General features: G+C 40.5%; 1 long non-coding RNA gene across 1 annotated transcript in view; it reads right to left on the reverse strand.

Annotated features, from left to right (window-relative positions):
• Nucleotides 1-12703: 12703 nt before the first annotated feature.
• The window catches only part of LOC112657568 (uncharacterized), a 49440-nt gene continuing 39774 nt past the window's right edge, over nt 12704-22369 (reverse strand). The window contains exons 3-4 of the long non-coding RNA XR_007412268.1: nt 17400-17565; nt 12704-14616 (exon numbers count right to left, since the gene is read on the reverse strand). This is a non-coding gene — a long non-coding RNA (uncharacterized LOC112657568). The remainder of the gene's footprint in view (nt 14617-17399; nt 17566-22369) is intronic.

Genomic DNA, 22369 nt, shown 5'->3' on the forward strand with positions numbered 1-22369 from the left:
GATTGGTTCCCGTACTGATATTTGGTGCATAAATTAGTCAAGTATAATAAGAGTAATCTTCCAAACGTCCAAACTACAAATTAGGATTTGCTCATTGCTCCATTACACCAATTATGGCCCAGTGTTTCCAGGAATCCCACATAAATCCAGTGATATAGTCTGTTAACAGTAGTCAAGTAGTCCTTCGTAATAAACCACACCTCAGTCTACTGGGTTGCATGGTTTACCCCTCAGGATACAGGAAGTGCATTTAATTTAAATAGAGCTGGTGAAACAAGAGGAGAGTTCCTGAAGGGAATTTATGCTACAGCTCACTGCAACGAATTGGGTTTAGAGAAAGATGCATATGATTATGTGCCATTCCCTATGAGTCATCCCATCCTACTCCTTTCCAGGTCTAGGGGGATGGCAAAGAAAGTGACTTTCTATATGGACTCTTTTCTTTCTTTCTTTCTTTCTTTCTTTCTTTCTTTCTTTCTTTCTTTCTTCCTTCCTTCCTTTCTTTCTTCTTTCTTTCTTTCTTTCTTTCTTTCTTTCTTTCTTTCTTTCTTTCTTTCTATTTTTTTTTAATAGAGGGGGATAGAAGCTGAGGGAGAATCTTAAGCAGGCTCCACACCCAGCACAGAGCCAGACACAGGCTTAATCTCACAACCCTGAGATCATGACCTGAGCTGAAATCAAGATGGAGCGTTAACCAACTGAGCCACCCAGGCGCTCTATATGGGTTCTTAATTGTTCTAACATATGGACAAGCTTAAACCTCTCTCATTTGCTCTTTGATAATTCAGGCCATGTGCAGATTCTGGGGTGTGAAATATCAGGAATCTTCATTAATATTTTCCAATTCAACTCCTGCGAAAGCTGAAAATATTTTAAAAGTATTTGCTCTTGCTAAAAACATGATACTGATCTTAAAAATACAGCAGGATCAGGTTTATATTAATATGGAGTATTTTAAAGAATTTTTATGCTTAATTTCATAGATCCTTTTCCAAAAGTGTTTTCATTCGTCAGAATTTCACATCTTAATGTATTATATTTTTAAAGATGTTTTTATTTTAGAGTAGTTTTAGATTTACAGGAAAGTTGTGCAGATTTATACAGGGTTCCAATATGCTCCATGCCCAGTTTCCTCTATATCTGATTTAATACAGATATAGCATATTGTCACAATTTATGAACCAATATCGATACTTTATTTTTAACAAAAGTCCTTATTGTATTCAGATTTCCTGTGTTTTTACTGAATGGCCTTTTTCTTTTCCGGGATCTTGTGGACTACACTGTGATATTTAAAGGGTGGGTAAGAATGAATAATGAATGCATGACAGGGAGGAAAGAAACAAACATCTTGTATTTTTATCAAACCCAATCTTCCTAAGTGATTTTCCCATTTTGTTGAGGACAGTATTTATTCTGTACGGTGGTTGAAATGAGTTCACAGTCTTTTCAGGAAAGTGTAGACCAAGACAGTCTTTTCATCCCTTGGGCTCCTGCAGAAACTTCCAGTAATTCCCCAGGATAAGAAGGAACGGATACCTACAGAACATGTCTTCTTCCCATCCTAACAACCCATTGTGGTGGCTGAGCCTTGGTGGCACCATTGAGAGACACTGTACAACCAGGGGTCTCTAGGATTCATGTCACTAATCCCTCCTCCCTCCTCCCTCTTCCAGCCTGACTATGAAAGGAGGAGGCGCCAAAGACTCCAGCGACCTGGGGCTCACTGTTCTAACAGACCTTGATTTTGTTCACATATTTACCTCCTGCCTAGCTCCAGAGAAGGAGACCAATTGGTCTAAGTCTCAAACTTTAGCATCCATCAGAATCACCTGTCAATCTTGCTAAAGCACAGATTACCGGGCCCACCCCCAGAATTTTTGATTCAGTAGCTCTGGATGGGGTCCAATAATTTGTATCTCTGACAGGTTCCCAGTAACTGCTTCTGCAGGTCGGGGTCACACTTTGAGATCCACTTTTCTAAGCCAATCGGTTCCTGACATTACCCTGGTAACGATTAGGCCAGTGGGTGAACAGGTGACCTTAACCAGCCAAATCCAGTGGTTCTCCTTCCTGGCTGTATATTAGACTCACTTGGGAGTTCCTAAAAACTACCTCCAGCCAGGGCCCACCCCAGACTAATAAATTAGTATTTCCAGCGATAAGGCCTAGTTATCCAGCAGTTTAAAGGTCAAAATAGCAAGTAAATAAATAATACATCATCATGACCATCACAAATTAATAAGCAATAAATTAATTTAAAAATCAATTAAAATGAAATAGCAATAAATAAATAATTAATAAAGCACTCATGATTTTAATGTGTAGCAGTATTGAGAACCCCTGGTCTGCTTAAACTGAAAAGAATTTCTAGTGGAGGGAGAGGTCTCTCTATTTTTCTTTATGCTGAATGTTGAGAAAAGCAACATGCAGCTCTGTGGCCCCTGGCAGCCATCTAGTCACCATGAAGGGAGCCAGTGTCAGGATGAATCCAACACGGAGGAAGGCAGAACACAGTGTTGAAAGAACTTGGGACCTTGGTGACATCACTGAGTGGCTTATCTTACTGTTCTGGGAATCTGTCCTACCTCTGGACTTCTAGTTATGTGAGAATGTGAGATAACGCATTTCCTCGTTTTAAAAACCAATTCAAGTCACGGTTTTCAGCTACTAGTGCTGAGAAACATTCTAACAGGTGACCCCAGAGAAATGGTCGTCCTGTCGCCATAACAAATAGCTTCTACTCTTAAAGACACCCTGGCTCGGTGTCACCCCTTCTGTACACTCCAAAGGACCTGCTTTCTTGTCAAAAATCTGACTCACGAAGACTAGACAGATGGGGCAGCAGTACAGTTCTGGTATAGTCTGTGGCTAAGCACCTCTCCCTTTCCAGACTGCACGTTTCCAGCTCTGAAATTGTGTTTTCTTCTCCCCGACAGAGGAAATGAACAGGATGAGGAAAGACCTGACATCTTACCTTCTGTAAAAATAATTAGTTTTATCTATCTACCTAAGCAAATAATCTCACAATAGTCAAATTGGAGGTTACAATTGTATGCTTCATGAACTGTTTTCTTAAATTGCAAATTTGTTTTCAGGCAATGATCCTTTTTTTATATTTATAATAAGAAAATGTTAGTAAAACATAAATATTCAACACTGGGAGCTAGTTGGAACAAAGTAAATGTCCAACAAATATCTATTGCATAAATTTAGTACCGTAGGTTACAAAACTGAATGTAGAGTAAGAATCCCTTTTGGAGAGAGAAAAGAAGAGAGAGACTGAGACCAAGATGTTATTAATAATTATTTATAAGTGGGAATATGAAAGTTTTTTTATGTCCTATTGTTTGTCTGCAGTTTCTAATTTTTCTTTAATGGGCACATATCGGTTTTGTAAAAACAAAGAAATATATCTGTATAAAGGATATGGGATTGTTTTTCCTACATTCTAATTCTTCCATGTGCTGGTCATTGGCTTGTCAGTGCCAAGTACCAATCCTGTCATTCTGTGCAGTGCTCTGTTGGAGGTGGCTGGAATCCTGTGAATTGCATTTCCCAGACTCCCTTGCCAGCTGGCCAAGTGAGACGCTGCCAGTGGGAAGCATTGGTGGGAAACTGGATGAAATGATGGAGAGACACCCTCCCCTTTGTTAAAAGCTTCTGGCAGTGGCTGTGGCAGTGACCAGCAGCTAAGGGCTCCGGTAGCCTTCAGCAGTTCCAGCAACAGCATCCGTGGTTGGGGCAGTGGCCAGTTCCAACAGCATCAGCAGCTTCCCAGAGTCACACACCATCACCACCTCCCTTTTCCCCTCCAGCATTAGGACTGGTCCTGACTTCCTGCAGATGCTTACCTCCAGGTTACCACACCTTCCCTTTTTTGTTCCTCTAATCCAGCATTTGTAACTGACTGCTCAAGTTGAATTCCTTCTGTTTGAAATACCTAGAAAGATTTCTGTTTTCCCAATTGGACATGGATCGATATGACTGTGTACTCTCAGTTCCTGCATCAGATTCACCGACAACTCCTTTACTGCCAGTCTGTAACTCCAACTCTCCTCTGCTCCCTGTCTCCATTGCCATGACCAGTCCAGACCACCATCATGTCTCTACAGCCTTCTCTCATGTCTTCCTTCTTTTACACTTTGCCCTACAACCATCCATTCTCTACATAGAAGCTAGAGAAATCTTCCTTAGACATAAGCAAGATGGCGTCATTCCCCTTTGTGAAACCCCTGCCTTTAAAAGTCCAAATTCATGACCATGGCCTACAAAGCCCCAGTGACTAAGTCATCATTGTGCCTTGTCTTCTCCACTTACTGTGATCCAGTCACACTTTTCTTTCAGTTCTTGAAACAAGTGAAGCTCTTTCCTACCTCGTGATACTGCATATGTGGTATCTTCCCCTTGGGATACATTCTTCCCTACCCTACATAAGGTAGCTTCTTCTTATCATTTCCTATATTTTATTTCTTCAAAAAGGCCTTCTTTATCACCCTTAACAGATGTGGGCTTTGCCCATCTCGGTTCCTTGTGTATTTCCTTTAATAGTGCCTATCAAAACTTGACTTTTCTTTTTTTTTTTTTTGGTGTGTTTTACCTCTATTTCTCCCAGAAGTCTGAAGGCAGGGACATGTTCACCATGCTATCTGACACAGATCAGATGTTTGCGATCCACTGAATGAGCGTGCTGCATATTTAAGTGTGTTTCTAAATTCATGAGTGGAACTCAAGGAAATCTGATTTTCTCAATAATTTTTTCATTGTTGGGTGTTTACATTATCTTTCTGTAGAGAATAAGCCAAAAGTTAATACAAATCTAAAAAGCAGAAAGAAAACAAGTAAACATTTTGGAAAGTAGACCAAACTGACAGAAGATAATAAGGAGCTAAACAACTTTCCCATAATGTAGTTTCAAAACATTCAACCAAATCTGATTTGGTCCAAATTCTTCTGTTGACAAATATAGTTTTGCCTAAACTGATTTAAGCTCAGTTATCCAGCCTGACTTCTGAGTCTCTTTTAAGGCTACATGAAGGTCAAGCAGAGAATTTCACTTAGGATCACATCTCATTCTTCAAATACTTTTAGCTCTTACATCCTTCAGCCAGACATTCATTCATTGAATCAGTTAGTCAGTCAACAAATATTTTCTTGCATGCTTTCCCTGTGCCACACACTGCACTAGGGGCAGGCTACAGAGGTAAACAAGAAAGACAGGATTCCTGGGTTTTGGAGGCCTACATGCAAAAGGAGACAGACAGTCAACAAGGAAGCCCATAAGTAAAGCACGATAATTTCACCTGGTGATTAAGTGCTCTGGGAAAATACAACAGCAGAATGTGATATGCAGTGGAGGGGCGTCCTCAAGTTACTGGTCAGAGAAATCTTCCCCTAAGAAGGCCACATCAGCAAGGCTGCACTAAGACTGGAACATATCAAAATTATGGTGTTTTTCTCTCCTTACCATCCCCCCACTTAATTAAAAATTTAAAAAGCCAACTGAGGCTTAAAATAAGTGTGAAGAAGGTCAACAAAGCTCTGATCACCCTACCCCCCACCTCAATGACAACTACTTAATACGTTTGTAGAAATATCTAATTTTTCTTTTTAAGATTTTTTAAATTTATTCAAGAGAGACACAGTGAGAGAGGCAGAGACATAGGCAGAGGGAGAAGCAGGACCGCACGATCATGACCTGAGCCAATGGCAGACGCTCAACCACTGAGCCACCCAGGAGTCCCCACTGGGGAAAATATCTAAAATCAAATTCATTCCAAAATACTTTCTCATTTTTAGGGCTTTTTTTTTTTTTTTTTTTTTCTGAGTCTCCAAGTATACTCTTCATCTGTTTCCCGAGTCATCTAGCACTTAGAGTCATCTTTGCACAAATCTGAAGAGAAAGTATTCCAGGAAGAAGGGAGAGCGAATGCAAAGACTCTGACTGAGAACTTGGTATGTACAGCCTGGGGGCCCGATGCAGTTTTACTGGAACATGGCCTTACCCATTCTTTGTATATCATCTGTGTCAACTTCCACACTTGCGTGACAGTCACCAAGAGGAACTATCTCCTTTAACTTTGTTCCTTCCCTTAGGCGACTTGTCTGTCTCCCGCAGGCATAGCCCACCACCCTGGACAACAGCACAACAGCTGCCCTGTCAGCCAAAACCTAAAATACTGAGTGGCCCACTGTACACAGAAGTTTGCTGCTCCGTGGATTTTATTTATTTATTTTATTTTATTTTATTTTATTTTATTTTATTTTATTTTATTTTATTTTATTCTTTTTTATTTATGTATGAAATTAGATCAAGAGCTGGTGAATTTTCAGCTGTGGAGGGAGCGTGATTTCATTTTCCCTTTTTAAAAGGTGACTTCGGCAGCTGGGTGGAGAATGTGGGGGGAGGCCCGGGCATGGCGGAATCAGGCAGGTAGAGGCTCTGGCAGGAGTTGTGGTGAGTCCCCGGTGCTTGGACTGGCATGGGACCAGTAGGTGTCAAGTCTCCCAACAACATGGGCTTATTTTTCTCTCCAAAGGGCTCATATCCACGTATCCTTCCTGGTGTCTAGCTCTTATCAGTAGAAAAAGATGCCTTTTGAATCGCCCCATTTGGTTAGTCATTTTATCTGAGAGGCCTCTGATGTACTTCTAGAATGGAGATGGACTTCTGGAATGGAGGCCCATTCCAGACCTTCACAGGAACCTCTGGAACACTGGTATCCCAATCTAGTTCCCAGATGCCTTGGGAGTCCCCCGGGCCCCTGCCAGCGGCTCAGGCTGTAGGAAACACAAGTACGGATGTGGCTGTCACTCCCTAGCTTCTCTCGGTGACAAGCTGCTGAGAACCATGGGAGGCTAATGCCAGAGTTCTGGTGCTGTGTCCCCCTCTCTGGTCCTTATCACAGGGCAGAGTCTTCTGGAGCTCTGCTGATGTGCCTACCTTCATGGGCTTCCCGGCTCAAGAGCCGAGACTTTATTCAAAACAGGCCTGTGCCTCTTCAGTGTGATCCCCACCAAAGTGGCCTCTTTTCTCTAACTGGAGAACTGAGTCAGCCACTTGGCTGGTGGCTGTCTCAGCCCACTCTGTATCTGCTTTCTTCTGAGTGTTGGCTCCTACTGGCAAGGGAAGGGGAGCGGGCTGTGGGTTTTTGACAAAACTTCCTGGACCGATTGAGAGTAACTGGTTTCGGCCACATCTCATTTGTTCCCTCTCAATTGCATTCAGGTTCCATTCAATTTTTAAAGACTTTTATTTATTAATTTTGAGAGAGAGTGGGCACATGTGCATGGGCAGGTAGGAGCAGAGGGAGAGGGAGAGAGAATCTCCAGCAGACTCCCCGCTGAGCGCAGAGTACCATGCGGAACTCCATCCCAAGACCCTAAGATCATGACCTGAGCTGAAATCAGGAGTCAGACACTTAACCAGAGGAGCCACCCAGGCACCCCAATTCCATTTTTAAAACATAAATTGCTTTTCTCAAATATTGTAGATTTGAGTTGGAATCTTTAGTTTGGGGACTGCCTGAAGATGTCTTTGTTTTATAAATCTGAATGCAACTCAGATGAACACAGAGCCTAGGCGGTACCACAAAATAATATTTAAAACCAAAAAAAAGAAACCTTTATAGAGTGTTTTTAGTTCATTTTATTCATGAAAAGAAAGGAAGGGAAGGAAGGAGGGAGGAGGAAAATCTAGGAATATAAATGGAATCATGTCTTACTAAATACGGTGGAGTTACTCCTGAGTGCTCCTTCATTTTTCAAAGTTCTGTGCCTCATTCCCTTTTTTAAAAAATGTGGTTAAAAAAAAAAAAAAGCCCACATAACTTCACTTCTTGATTTATGAGACCATAATCTTTCCTGCCAATATGGTTTACTCCCCATGCTCCTCAAAATCTCTCCAAACCTTCCCAGCAGCAGCACGTGTTTGAAAACCGGCAAAAAGGAAACAAAGAGAAAGTGAATACCCAGGTGATTTTTAAAAGATAAGAACTGTTTAAAGGCTGCTTGCTTATAAGAAGACTTAGTGGCTTAGAGAATGATCTGGGAACTTCAGCATATTGCCTTTTTTTTTTTTTTTTTTTTTTTTTTTTAATAAACATGAGGTGAATGGTAGCTGTGTTTCAAGTTAGAGGTCAGAAAATCCGAGAGAGGAAACAATTCTGGAGTTTGCATGGCTGGTCCACCTTCTTCAGGCACCTTAAGGACCCAGAGAACTAGGCTTGACAAAGGCCGTCTGGACTTTAGCTGCAAGGTTAGTCTTCATCTGACAGTGAAAGTGGTTTTAGAGCTTTAAAGGAGAAGAGGAAGAAAGGGTGGCTATGCAGGATTGGGGAATTGTGGGCTGAACACAGGGTAGTAGTGCATTTCAAAGAGGGAAGCATACCAGAATCACCTGTAAATTTTTTTTCAAACTGGATCATTTTGATCCAACCCTCTCCGCCATGCCCTCCAACCCCACATCCCTCCATACCCTCCTCTTCCACCTTATACTGTAGAACGAACTTCTGTTACCCACAGGATTGTGTCTGTCTCCAAGTGCATTGGGGCCAGGGGTATATCCAGATTTTGTGGGGCTTGAAGCTGATAGAATTTTAGGGGCTCTCTTTTTAAAAAAACAAAGTAGCAGATATAAAATGTCTGTAAGCTAATATGAAATGCACTTAGAGCACTACAGAGCCACAAACAGATCTGCCTCATTCTTTTTAATAACTGCATACTATTTTATTGTATGAATGCACTATAATTTACTTATCCATTCCCATATTGATAGATTCATATATTGTTTCCAGCTTCTTGCTATTATATAAAACAATGCCATGAGTACTTTTGTACATACATTAATTCCTACATTCAGGAACATATCTGTAGGGCAAATTTCCAGAACTAAAATCACTGGGTGAAAGGTACATTTGTGCATATCAATTTTGATAAATATTATGAAATTACCTTTATAAAAATTGTTCCAGCATACACTGTTAACAGTAGGAAATGGGGGTACCTGTTTCTCATACCCTTGCTGGTAATACTATTATTTATTTATCTTTGCCAATGTGACATATGAAAAATTGTATCTCTCTCTCTCTTCTCTTTTTTTTTGGGGGGGGGGTGCTTTTTCATATATTTGAGCAGCATATGTGGGTTGCTTACTTGAACTGTTTGTATCCTTTGCTTGGTTTTGTTTGGTTTTGTTTTTACAGTAGACCAATAACCTAATTGGTCTTTTTCTTACTGAATTATAGAAATATTTTTTATTTTAGGAAAATTATCCCAGCAATATGTAATATGCAAATATTTTTCCCAGTTTTTTTATTGGTCTTTTGACTTGGTTTCTAGGGGCTTTACCATCAGATTTTTTTAAATGTCATCCAATTCAGCCTTCCAAGAGAGGGCAATTTTAGTGATGGCAGTGTAGGAAGTCACCTCCAGAAAGGGTGGCACTTGAGCTGAAACCTCAAAGATCTCATGTTCATCTATTTGTGTGAGGGGCCTCATGCATGCAAAGAGCAGGAGACAGGCACTCTCATCAGAAGGCTCTAAGGAAGGAATGTGGCCCGGGTGTTAGCAAACACAGTGTACAAGGAATGCAAGAGCTAGAAAGGGCCCAAATCATAAAGGTTCTGAAGGTCAGGAAAAGAAGTATGGGCTAGCTTCAAGGCCCCATAGGGGAACCAAAATCAATGAGGGGAAAAACAAAAACAAAAACAAAAACTATAGAAAGCAATTTTAGAGGCACCTGGGCTAAGTGGCTGCCTTCAGCTCAGGTCATGACCTTGGGGTCCTGGGATCAAGCCCTGCATTGAGCCCCTGTTCAGTGGGGAATCTGCTTCTCCCTCTGCCTCCACCTCTCCTGCATGTTTGTGCTCTCTCTCTCTATCAAATAATTAATTGATTAATTAATTTGTAAAAATCTTTAAAAAATAGGAAGCAATTTTAGATTCTACATATTATTAGATGAATCTTCTAAAAATTATCACTGTCCAGCATGGATTGGGCTCTAGAAGTATTCATCAGCGAGTTGCTGGTCCTAGAATTTTCTAGGCAGAAGTATAACACAGCTGGGTGGAAACGCTAGGGGAAACAATCATTTGATAGTTCAACTCTGTGACATTTCTTTTTTTACCAAGAATACCAAGATTCTGAGATTTTCCATGGTATATCATACATACTCCCCACTTTTCTCTTCCTTCATAGGTTCTCTCTTTCTTTTCTGTTCATAAATCCTTTTTCCCGTCCATCCTTCTTTCTTTCCTTCCTTTCCTTTATCTTCTCCCACTTGATAGTACTGCCAATGCTTTATTCTCGCCTCCACTGATAGCATTAAAGGACAAGTGATACAGTGTTTATATGGAAATATCTTTCTATTTTCAGTGACACCGGTTTATAGTGATACTATGCATGTAACTGGCACTGGAGTCCCTTATCACCCAGGAGACCCTGAGGGCAGGAACCACATCTTTTCCCTCCAGTATGTATTCTGGTGCAGAGGCGCGGATCTACTACATGCTCAAAAAACAGGTAACGTTAATATGCATTCACAGGCTGTGTCTGCAAAATGCCTAACTGCAGATAGTATGGTTTCCTCTTAACAGTTCAGATCTAGGAACGGTGAGGGCAATGACTGGCCTAAGGAGGCAGGATAGGAATAGGAAGTTGATTCAAGAGTCTTTACTATGAATGAGGCAAAGCCACAATTACAGATGGGATCACAAAGTCAGAATGCAGTAGAGGTGAAGAGGGGCAAAAAAATGAAGCCTACATCCATAGGATTTCTAAAAGGAACACCTTCAATATCAAGTGATACTAAACTTGGAGAAAGGCCGTGTTAGGACCAGGAACTGAAATGAGAAGAAGAGAAGGAAAAGGGGACAGAGCAGGCTGCTCTCAGAACCTGGCACGAAGTGGAGCAGACCAACAGGGGAGTTGGGCAAGGAAGGCCCAAGAGCAGGTGGCACATAGTCAGCACCTCTGCTAGGCCAGACGCTGCTAAGTGCTTTACATCTTTTGCTTCATTTCATTTCATGGCAGTTCTCCAAGTTTCAAATTATGATCCCTGTTTTAGAGCTGCAGAAACAGAGGCTAAAAAAAGTCAAGTGACTTCCCTAGAGTAACACCGCTGAGCAGCAATGGTGCCGGGATTTATGCCCGGTCTACTTCCAACGCCTCACCTCTATCACTCCATCAGAGAAAAAGTAAAGTTCCCCTTATCGAAAACATGGGCCAGGCGGGCCAAGTGGAGTCAGGGAGGTCTCCAGGTGAGTGCAGGATGTGCCTTCAGCCAGGTGAGCTGGCCAGCAGATATGCTCTGCTCTTGGCAGAAGAAGGAAAAGAGAACTGTAGTTACAAGTTTTCTTAGCTTCTCCCTCCAGCCAAGTCAACGTCATGTTTGTTCTAGGGCCATCTTTTATCCAAATAATATCTTAATGTTTCCTCAAAGACGGTATCAGTGTGCTTACTTTGGATGCACTGACTCCTTTCCAATTCCCCTGGGGCCACATTCTCTTGAGACAGCTCTCTTCCACACATAGCAACCACACTAATTTGGAATTGGAATCCTACACAAAGAGGGAAAACACCCAAGAGGAAAAGAAATTCTAAACTTTTTTTTTTTTTTTTTTTTTTTTACCCACCATAGATTTAGTTGGGAGATAAGAGGGGTCCCACTTCAAACACAGTGCAGTACTATTAAATACATTAAGCAGAAAGAATCCTTAAATGTTCTGATGTGCTCACTGTTTATATTACAAAATTAATTGAAGACAAGAACAAAGGCAAACATTTGCAAATGGAGGAGAGGGGTGAGCAGCCAAAAATATACCAGGAAACAAAAGTTGGTTTTCTGCTTTTTAAAAAATTGATGAATCCATTCCACATGACTCCTTGCCTACTGCAGATTTTTCTTAGCAATGGGTACATAAATAAAGTACATCCAGAAAGCTGTTTTTATGGAACGAGTTCAAACGAAAAAGAAAAATAATTACAGAACACAGAATATTCCTTATGTAAATCCTGAATTAGAGAATGCCAAGAAACCAATGGAAAATGATAATGCCAGCTGACTTAGGACTTAGGACGAGGCCCTCAAAGATGTTTCCACTTTCTAAGGCTTCCCATTGCAGCCTTTGTCTGGCTCGCTATTGGGCCAGTTTTGCCACTCACATAGTAAGTGTATGAGGCTTGAAGAAGTCAGTTGTGCCCCCCAGGTCTCATGATTCTCACCTGTCAGGTGAGGGGCACACGACTGGCAGATTCTCCAGACACCATCTCCCATGGTTCGATGTAAACTGTACATCCCACCGCCTTTTCTCATTCATGTTCTGGTCTAAGCCAAAGCCACTGGATGTGTGAGTAACACTAAGGATTCTTCAGGAGAAGGAGGCGCATGTGTTCTTTAGGCGCTTTTCTTGAAGTAAGACACATACACTGTGTATAAAACATCCCACCACCACCCAGGCAGGGGTCCTTCTGCACTTGCTCCTTACGGGGCAGTCAGGACTGTGGGCTCTGTAATGTGGTCACATGGCTCAGGTATCATTAAAGCTATCTATCTTGCGGCTATCTTGTGAGCCAAATACTGTGGATCAACTTTACTCAAAATCTAGTCCAGCCTGCATAAGTAAATCCTCTCATATAAAATTACCTAGAATTCAATTAAGTTGCCTCAATTTTTTTCAGTTCATGATTATTTTTATTTGTTCTTTAACACTAATGATAATAATAGGCATTACCCTGTTCACTGAACCTTGTGTACCTTTTGCAATACGTTTCCATTTGATGAACCTTGATACTTGGTTAGGAAATGTGTGATCTCATAAGAGCAGGTTTCCTCAAGACAAACCACTCTCGAAAGCAAGTGAGAAGTTTTTTGTCTTTAATTCCTGTTTTAGACATGTTATAAACATGCAAATTTATTTCCCAGTTGATTCAATCTGCCACCTCTAAATCTTTAGGGAGAATTACAGAAATGGAGATAAAATCTTGGTAATTTATTCAATTTTATCACTTCTACTGATCCCATAAAAAGACTCCATCTGTCAAATTATCTTTTCTTAAAAAAAAACAAAAAACCTTTTATAATTTTCTTTATATGGGAATGTTGAAAACGAGTAGTTTAAGTATCTGTGTCATGAAAACTATTGACGTTCCAATAAAATCTGTTCTTTCTAAATTATCTGTTCCTTAGCCTCTTTTGAGAGGAAACTTCAGCTTCTATCATTTGTTTATAATTTGCTTGTGCAGCTTGGGATTTATTGCTTTGGGTGAATATATTATGGCATGTTTGGGAAGCGTAGAATAAAATATTCTTATGTTAACATATTCTGTGATTTGGATTCCAATCCATAATCAGTACATCTTTCTTTTAAAATTTCTGCTGCCTTGGTTTTATTGAAAGCACAAATAGTAAGCATAAAGAGATGAGAAACCTAGTTGAATCCTATCCTTTATCATCTACATTAAACCTTGTTTCGGTAATCACAGGCTGTGTGAATCCCAATGCACCTGAGCGTCTGAGCTCCATTAGAGATCCACCCCTGCCCCCCATGAATTTTCTGGTGTCTAATCTTAATTGGGCCCTCCTTGCACTAATCTTTGGTTAGCTCTTCCATTCTCTCAGTGACTGTTCCAGAGCTTCACTTTTCTCTTGAAGGTCTACTATCTATTGTAAGAAAAAATACAGAATGCCCAGTTAAATTTGAATTTTAGATAAGCAACAAATAATTTTTAGTGTATGTTCCCTGCCATATTTAATATGTCATATATTTTTATTTGCTAAAACCTGACAACCCTGCCCCTAATTTCTCTTTCTCTCACAGCCACCTTTGTCTCCTGGTAAAATCTGAAGTCATTAGCAGGAACTCTCTCAAGTTCCTACCATCCCTTCTCCTACCTTAAGACACACATTTACCTGTCTCTCTCCCACCCTGGCAACTAGCCTGTTCAAGACCAGCCCCCGCACAAAGTTGCTGACCTCTCCTGTGTGAGCTTCTTAACACAAAAGTACAGAGAGAGAAGCTATATTGCAACATGAATGCATCCTGTAGAGCCCAGCCCTGGATGCATGTGTTTAGTGGAGAAGCAGGTTTGAAATATATGGAGCCAGAAGCTGGTCTATGGAAAACTTTTCCAAATTTTACAGCTCAAAGAGGAAAGAAGCTTGACAGTTTTCCCAGATTTGACAACAATCTTAAATATTTACACATCATCAATAATTGTTGTGAATCTTAAAGAAAAGTTTCTAAATTACCAATTTTTAAAAGTTTAAACAAGTATGCTAGAGGAAAGAAAAAATACCTATTTACGAAGAGTGATATTGCAAACTCATTATCATATGAATCAGTGATAAAAAAAACTATGAAGTAAAAAATTTAGGGGAAATGCATTTTAGAGGTACTTAAAAGAGTAAATTTTTTAAAAAATTTATATGACTTTCTAGATCTTGTGATGTTGTAGTATTTTTCAACTTTTAAAAATTTCTAATGATTGTTATTTTTTTTTCATTCTACATAAATATTTGCATACCTTGTTTTCTATCCACAATTTTGTATTCTTTTTCTTAAAATGGCCTCCACTATCATGTGAGCTTCAAGGTCCCATTCAAGCCTGGATTCATCCCTGTGTGAAGAAATGCCAGAACAGAAAGCACAACTGTATCATTATTGATCAAGGTGGAAAATTTATAAAACCTACACCAGGTGGAAAGGGAAGCAGACAAAGGATCTAGAAAATCCCTTGAGGGAAACAAGCAGTGAACTTGATAAATTCCAGAAATGAAAAGCAAATGCCCTTGGCAGCTCTTGACACATTCCTGGAGTTCTCTTCACCGAGTCAGGTTTATTTTGGGAGAAATGGTTCCCTTTCCCTTGCTCAGCCCTCATGTCAGATTCCTCAGGATTCTTTGCTTGTCTTTCCTTCCTTACTCACACAATTAAAAATTACACCATCTCGTTTATTCCCAAGTTTATAATCAAGACCTACCATCTAATATCATTTGACTTTCTCTAGGACTCACCTCTCTCACAAGTTTCATCATACTCAGAGGGAATACTTTGGAGCATTTTCCCAACTCACCATGACTACTCCATCACCACCTCCCAGGCACCCATCTTGTGGGATGTGCTCTGGCCCTCAGGCCACAGTGAGAAAGGGGCAGTCATCTGACCCAGTCCCGAGTCCTTTTTCTATACATTTGGAACTGGGAGAGAGAGGGCAAAAGATCAGCTGACTTGCCTTCTCCGGAGAGCTAGACACATAAAAGGTAAATGAAGCTGAGCTGTGGGGCAAGCCCTTTCCACAGCAGAGACTCAAGAGAGGCCAGAGCATAAGCAAAGGGAAGGAGGCAGCGTGCACAGAGAAGCCAGTGGCTTCTCTGGGTAGCCAGAGCGGCTACGCAGCTTTCCAGGTCCTGTGTCAGAACCTCCTCAAGATCCCGTTGACAAGACACCTCTGTATTCCCATAACATATTTCTCATTTTACCTTAAGTTAGCATGAACTGATTTCTGATACTTGGACCCAGAAAGGTATGTCTAACTAATATAGCCACCAGGTCATATACAAACTCAGATGGACCAACCCCAAAGCATTAACAGAGAAAATTCTCTTTCCAGAGGAAATCCTGCCATTAGATTTGAGGGCATCTGAGAGTTTTTTTTTTTCTAGGTAGAATTTTTGGAGCTCACTTCAATTTAATTACAGAAAACTTTATTGTTAAATATCATCAGCTTCATTACAGTCATTTGGATCATAGTCCAGCTGTTTCTTCATGGATATATAACTTGATGTAAATTGGATTTCCCTGTAGGAGATTGAGATTATTCCAACTTTTCCTGGAGTGATAGAATGAGCTGTAAATTGATAAAAATTATCCTTATGAGATTTACCAATAATAATTACAGAAAATATTTTCTAACATGGCATATTACATTGGAGTGTATGCAACAAAAAAGCCTTTATTTAAATTTTTTAAGAGCTGCCTTTACCTAGTGATACAACAACATGGTATTGATTTGATAACTATCTTTTTCTTTTATTTATTTATTTATTTTATTTATTTATTCATGAGAGACACACCGAGAGAGAGGCAGAGACACAGGCAGAGAGAGAAGCAGGCTCCATGCAGGGACCCCATGTGGGACTTGATCCTGGGACTCCAGGACTATGCCCGGGTCAAAGGCAGATGCTTAACCGCTGAGCCATCCAGGGATCCCAATAACCATCATCTTCTAAAATGACTTTGCAATTGCATCTTAAATAACTTAAGAAAGTGTAGGAAAAATGGATTTCCATGAGTGGTTACTTTCAAACGTTTTCAGGGAAGGCAAACTTTAGAAAGCCTCTTTATAAGAGCTAAGTGCTAGAATCCTTATTGCAGCATGATCTAAAAACTGGAAACAACCTAAATGTCCAACAATAGGATGGTGGTTAAATAAGCCATAGAAATCTCTGTAGCTATTAAAAATGATGTAGGCCCATAATTGTTGACATGGAAATATATTCACTGGGGAAAAAAACAGGTTATAAAGCAGCAGGTTTCAATCCCATTTTTGTACAGTAAGTCAGTAAATAAATAATACTGTATGAATCTGGAGTTTCAAATGATGTATGCCAAAATGTAAATGGCAGTGCTTTTCTCTAGATGATGGACACCCTAGATGATGGGTGAGCTATTTGAATTAGAATTAATAGTAGAACCAATAGTAATATTATTTTCATTTTTTAAAATCTCAGCTTGAAGGGTTGAGTCCAAGAGTTTTAATGTAGAAGAAACAGTAAAACTTTCCTAATCCAATTCTCCCACTACCAACCTCTTACTGCCAGTGCTGGAATCCATTCTGGAGGTTTCTGATAGACCCTCACCCAGACTTAATGAATGGGAAACTCAGTACTTTCCAAGTATAACAAGATAATTCTGATGACAGCAGAATTCCATCTGGGAGGGGAAGAGAGTTTGGAGAAATACAGAATATTAAAGGTACTAGGGTGTGGTGAGCCCCCAAGACCAGGGGGCAGACCCAGTGCTCTGTATAAGACAAGAGGGATAATCTTTGTTCTTCCTGAGGGGAATGGGAGAGAGCTTTGCAGAGAAAGATGAGAAGAGGGGGCATGTCACAAGCTGAGAGAGGCTGGGACCCCCGCAGCCATCTCTGAGAGGGGCCAGCTGGCGGTCTTTCTCCCTAGCGCACCACGAGACTGTTACTTGGTTTGTTTGGGGGTTTTTTTTCCCTGTGATGTTAACAGCTCCTTGTCTTTTAGTGAAAATCAGAGTTGTGGGTGACATTAAGTCTTGACTGATCTGCTGTGAAATGGACACTGAACAAGTAAAGGTGGACCCCCAGAGTTGGCATTAACCCCAAGACCAGAACTTGCCAAACTCCTGGTCACAGCCCTGGACCCTCACCTGGCAGAAACTGAGGGAGGAGGCTCCATCTTGCTTGTGTTCCACAGGCCCCAGCGAGGCCTCCTCCCGCCTTCCACAGCTCTGCTCCTGCCTCAGAGCAGCTCCCAATCTGCATCTGCCTCCGTGCCTTTGGTTCTGCTCTGTAACAACTCAGTCCGTTTCATCCCTGTTCCAAATGAAAGAAAAAGGAAAGATGATGCCCTTGAAATATTAAACCAAAGTAATTTTCATTCCCTATAAGTGGTGTCATCCTATGACCCCTCACTCGTTGAATCAATGGGTTTGACTACTTCAGAGAAAGGCTGCATACTTAAGTAGAACAAAGTCATTACCCAGCTTAGAGTGTCAAACTAGATTTCTTAAGTTCACAGCAAGATAATTCTAGGCTTTGTTAAGAGAAAAAAGGGTTTTGCCTAAATTCAAAAAGTTTCTTTTCAACACTTAAAGAGCAAAGCTCAGGGGTCTGAGCCCAGAACTTCACTAGAATGTTCTGGTCTTCACCCTGCTGTGTGTGTCCCTCTGGGAGTACATGAAGATTTGCTGAGGGATGCATGGTCACTGGGAATTTTAAGAGAACAGTTTTCAAAATGGTCAACTTCCATGTGTATTCGTTCCGAAAATTACCCTGCTTTTAGCATTTGCAGATTACCCTGCTTTTTAAAAGTATTCTCCTTCACAAAAGAAAAGCCTACCTCTCATTGTCCAGAATCCTAAAATAATACATTGTCTAAGGGTACAAAAACCTCTAGGTCACCAAATGACTGGAGAATGCATGCCCCTGAGGGAAGGTTCTTTGAGAGCAACACCAGGTGAGCTCCCAGGAAAATACTAAGGGCCATGGGGTGGGGGTGGGGGGGAACTCATCTCAACAAAGCTATAGCGTCATCCATGGCTAAGTGCCTCATCTATTTTATCGTTGTTTCTATGTATTAGAATTCAGAAGTGATATGGTTGTCATGAGGACTTATATTGAAACATTGACTTAAATTGAAAAATAAAATCCAGACTTGTCCGGACAGAAAGTATGGCTGATTTCGCTGACTGGCTAGATAACAAAAACTGACTTTGCCAGCCAGGTTCTGTGTGGTTATTTTCCATACATTGAATGAGCAAAATCGAATGTTCTAAGGTTTCAACAAAAATATATTTAGAGCACACATCCAATGTAAAATACACCAGAGATAACATCTTTTTCAACTATTAAATTTTGAGATAAAAAGTTTCAGATGTCAACCTAAAAATGTGAAAGCTTTCAGAATTCTTTTAGAGGGTGTAAAAGGAAAGTTTGCTTAAAAACAGTGTACAAAGGCAGGGTAAGGTGAAAACTCATTTTTGGTTAGACATGAAGGAGAAGTGAGATGAAGGGCAAGAGGTCAAGTATGAATGTGGGAGCTCCTTCCCCCACCCCACCCTGGGACAAACCTAAAGACCCAAGAGTCAATGGGCAGTAGGGAGTACTTGGAATGAATAGATAAATTTGAGACAATCCTGGGTACAAGGGCTTGTTTCTTGCCCTCCAAGACCTAGTAGCTCAGGAAACACTCAAGCATCTTAGCCCACAACATGAAGTAACCCCAGGGCAATGGAAATGGTGGCAAAATATCCTTAGGTAGAGAAAGCACTGAGAGACCACCTGGCCTGACTGTCTATGGCAGTCACATGATATGAAAGAAATTCCCAAGGGCTTACAAGACCCATTGAGGGATACCGAAGGTGACTAGGAGTTAGGAATGGCCAGATCTTTAGAGGAAGGTGGCTGAACTCCCTAGGTGCAATCCTGCTCCCTCCCCCCTTCTCCTTTGCCCTATATCATCCTGGTAGAAGAAAGGAGTCTGGACGCCGGGGTGAACCTGAAGGAGGCAGTTTAAAACCAGTTGTAGGATTCCTACCCTGCATCTGTGAGTCATCAAATAATTTACGCAGGTCAGTTTTTTCATTAGAGTAACATATATAGTTATGGAGTTTTGTTTTGTTTTGTTTTTTTCTATTCTCTTATTTTTTTCTCCAAGTTTTCTTAAGATTTTATTTATTTATGCATTTATTTATGTATTTATTTATGTATTTATGTATTTATTTGAGCTATGCAGAGGGAGTGAGAGAGAGAGAGAGAGAGAAAGCAGGAGCGGGGTGAAGGGCAGAGGGAGAAGCAGCCTCCCGCTGAGCAGGGAGCCTGATCTGATACAAACTCAATCTCCCGGATCATGACCTGAGCAAAGGCAGAGGCTCAACCGACTGAGCCACCTAGATGCCCCTTTCTCCAAGTTTTATCTAAATTCAAGTTAACACATAGTGTAGTATTGGTTTCAGGAGTAGAAGTCAGTGATTCATCACTTACATACAACACCCAGGGCTCATCACAAGTGCCCTCCTTTGCGCCCATCACCCATCTTGCCTACCCCTCCCCTCTCAACAACCTCCTTTACAGCAACCCTCAGTTTGTCCTCTATAGTTAAGAGTCTCCTCTGGTTTGCCTATCTTTGTGTTTCTATCTTATTCTTCCTTCCCTTCCGCAGTGTTCATCTGTTTTGTTTCTTAAATTCCACCTATTAGTGAAATCATATGGCATTTGTCTTTTTCTGACAGACTATTTCACTTAGCATAGTACCCTCTAGTTCCATTGACCTAGTTGCAAATGCAAAATTTCATTCTTTTTGATGGCTGTATAGTCATTGAGTTTTAGAGCTTGAAGGAACTTGAGAGATCGTCAGCCCTTTGTTCTCATTTGACAAATGTGGAAACTAAAGTCTAGAGCGATAATGTGATTTGGCCTGTGTTTGGAACTGGTATCAGAAGTGGTGCCTCCCACTGGTTCACCTTCAGACTGAGTCTTTGGTAGTCCTTTATGGTACCAGCCTTCTAATGCTTTTTAGAACATACATTCTCCTCACTCAGTTTGTGTTCAGAATATCTTTAGTTTGGTTGAGCTGCCAATACCTCCAGAGTAGCCAGGAACACTTGACATTTTATCCTGGTTTAACTGTATATGGAGAGAACAATAGTGAAACAGACTTCATAAACATTGGTTTTAGGATTCATGAAAGCATTTTATAGTAGAGCTGCCCAATTGAACCTTCTGCAATTTTGGAGATGTTCTATATTGGCACTGTGCAATATTGTGGCCACTGGCTATTGAGGCTTTTGAGCACTAGAAATGTGAATAGTCTGACTGAGAAACTGAATCTTAAATTTTACTCAGTTTTAATTAATTTTAACGTATATATGAAAAATCACATGGGTACATTACATGTGCCATTAGTGTATGTGCCACAGTACACATTAGTGTACTGGCCAGTGCAGCTCTATAATATTCATAAAAATGAGGTTCCTCTTCTTTTTCATCACAAGTTTTGGGAAATTGGTTGAAACCAATAATTTCTGGCCTACCTACCAACATTTTCTTCAGATCTTTTACCTTCCAATTTTTGAGGAGACAATATTTTATATTATGCCAGAACAATAGTCATTCTCTAGAAGATCAAACAAGTCCCTTTGAAGGCCAAAGTTTGAGAATAAATCTTAGTCACTAGATCAAGACTTATTGGTGTTGTTTATTTAATTTTTTATTTCCTTGTACTGTGCATGTGATTTTAATAATTAAATTCAGTTTTAATAGCTTTAACTTCTAAGTAATGTTTTCCTAATTCCCCTACATTTTCAGATGATATTTGGTCTTTAGTACTACTGTATCCATTACCTATCACTGTGTAACAAATCATCCCAAAACTTTGTAGCTTAAAACATCAACATCTTCATTATCACAAGCTTCTGGGAGTCTGGAACTAGGGCAGAGCTTAACTGGATTCCCTGGCTCAGAGGAAGCCTCTCAAGAGGCTGCAATCAAGGTGTCAGCAGGAACTGCAGTCATCTCAAAGCTCGACCCCGGGGAAGATGTACTTCCAAGTTCCCTCCTATGGCTGTTGGCAGGCCCTGGGTCTTAGCAGACTGTTGACTAGAGGCAGGAATTCCTTGCCATGCGAGCTTCTTAAGAGTGCTGCTCACAGCATGGGAGCTGGCTTGTGGCTGCTTTCTGTTCCTTGCCACATGGGCCTCTACATGAGCAGATCACAACATGGCATCTTGCTTCATCAGAGAGAAAGCCAGAAAAGCCAAAGATAGAATAGGAGCAAAGAGCCTGCTCTTTTGTATTGAATCTCAGAAGTGACATCCCATTGCTTTTGCTGTATTTTGTTAGAAGCAAGTCATTAGGTACAGCCCGCACTCCAGGAGAAGGGATTAGACAAGGGGGTGCACACCAAAAGGCAGGGATCATCAAAAATAATGTGAGAAGCTGATCTCCACAACTACTTTAAAGAAGGCTCTTTTTCTTGCTGGTCTAGTCAATCTCGAATCTTAGTTTCAGGGTCAGCTCTATCTCATGTCAGAATGTGGGTGTGTCCAATGTCAGCCACCTAGATAATGGGAGAACTAGACCTAGAATCCAAGTCTCCTAAGTTCCTGATCAGTTCTGTGTTTTCTGTCATACATGTTTGGTTAGGACTCCAGCACAGGTACACGGAGCCTACAATGCCAAGCAAAAGCATTTTGACTTTAAAACTTAGGCACTACGGTTTCTAAACACAAGAGTGCTATGAAAGAAGTGATTTTTAAAGAAAGATTAGTGTGATGACTGTAAAGTGAATTGGAGAGGGAAAGACTGGAAATTACATTAAGTCCAATTTATTTACATTTAGCATATTTATGGCTACAGTTTTGTAGGTTGTGATTGCAAAAACATCCCATGTGTTCTCATAAGTCCTAATAAAATGGTCTTTTTTTGGGCCAAAAATATATCACATAAAATGTTATATTGGAAAGTCTATGACCAAGTTTTATAATACACAATATTTTCACATGTGTTCATTAAAATAAACTCTAAAAGTTATCTCCAGTGAAGTTCCAGAGATGATGTTTTCTACTAACATAGGAAGCTCCTGGTACAGTCAGGACTTGAAAACCCTAAGAAGATATTC

This window comes from Canis lupus, chromosome 8, assembly GCF_003254725.2.
Source record: "Canis lupus dingo isolate Sandy chromosome 8, ASM325472v2, whole genome shotgun sequence".
NCBI classification, from domain to species: Eukaryota; Metazoa; Chordata; class Mammalia; order Carnivora; family Canidae; genus Canis; species Canis lupus.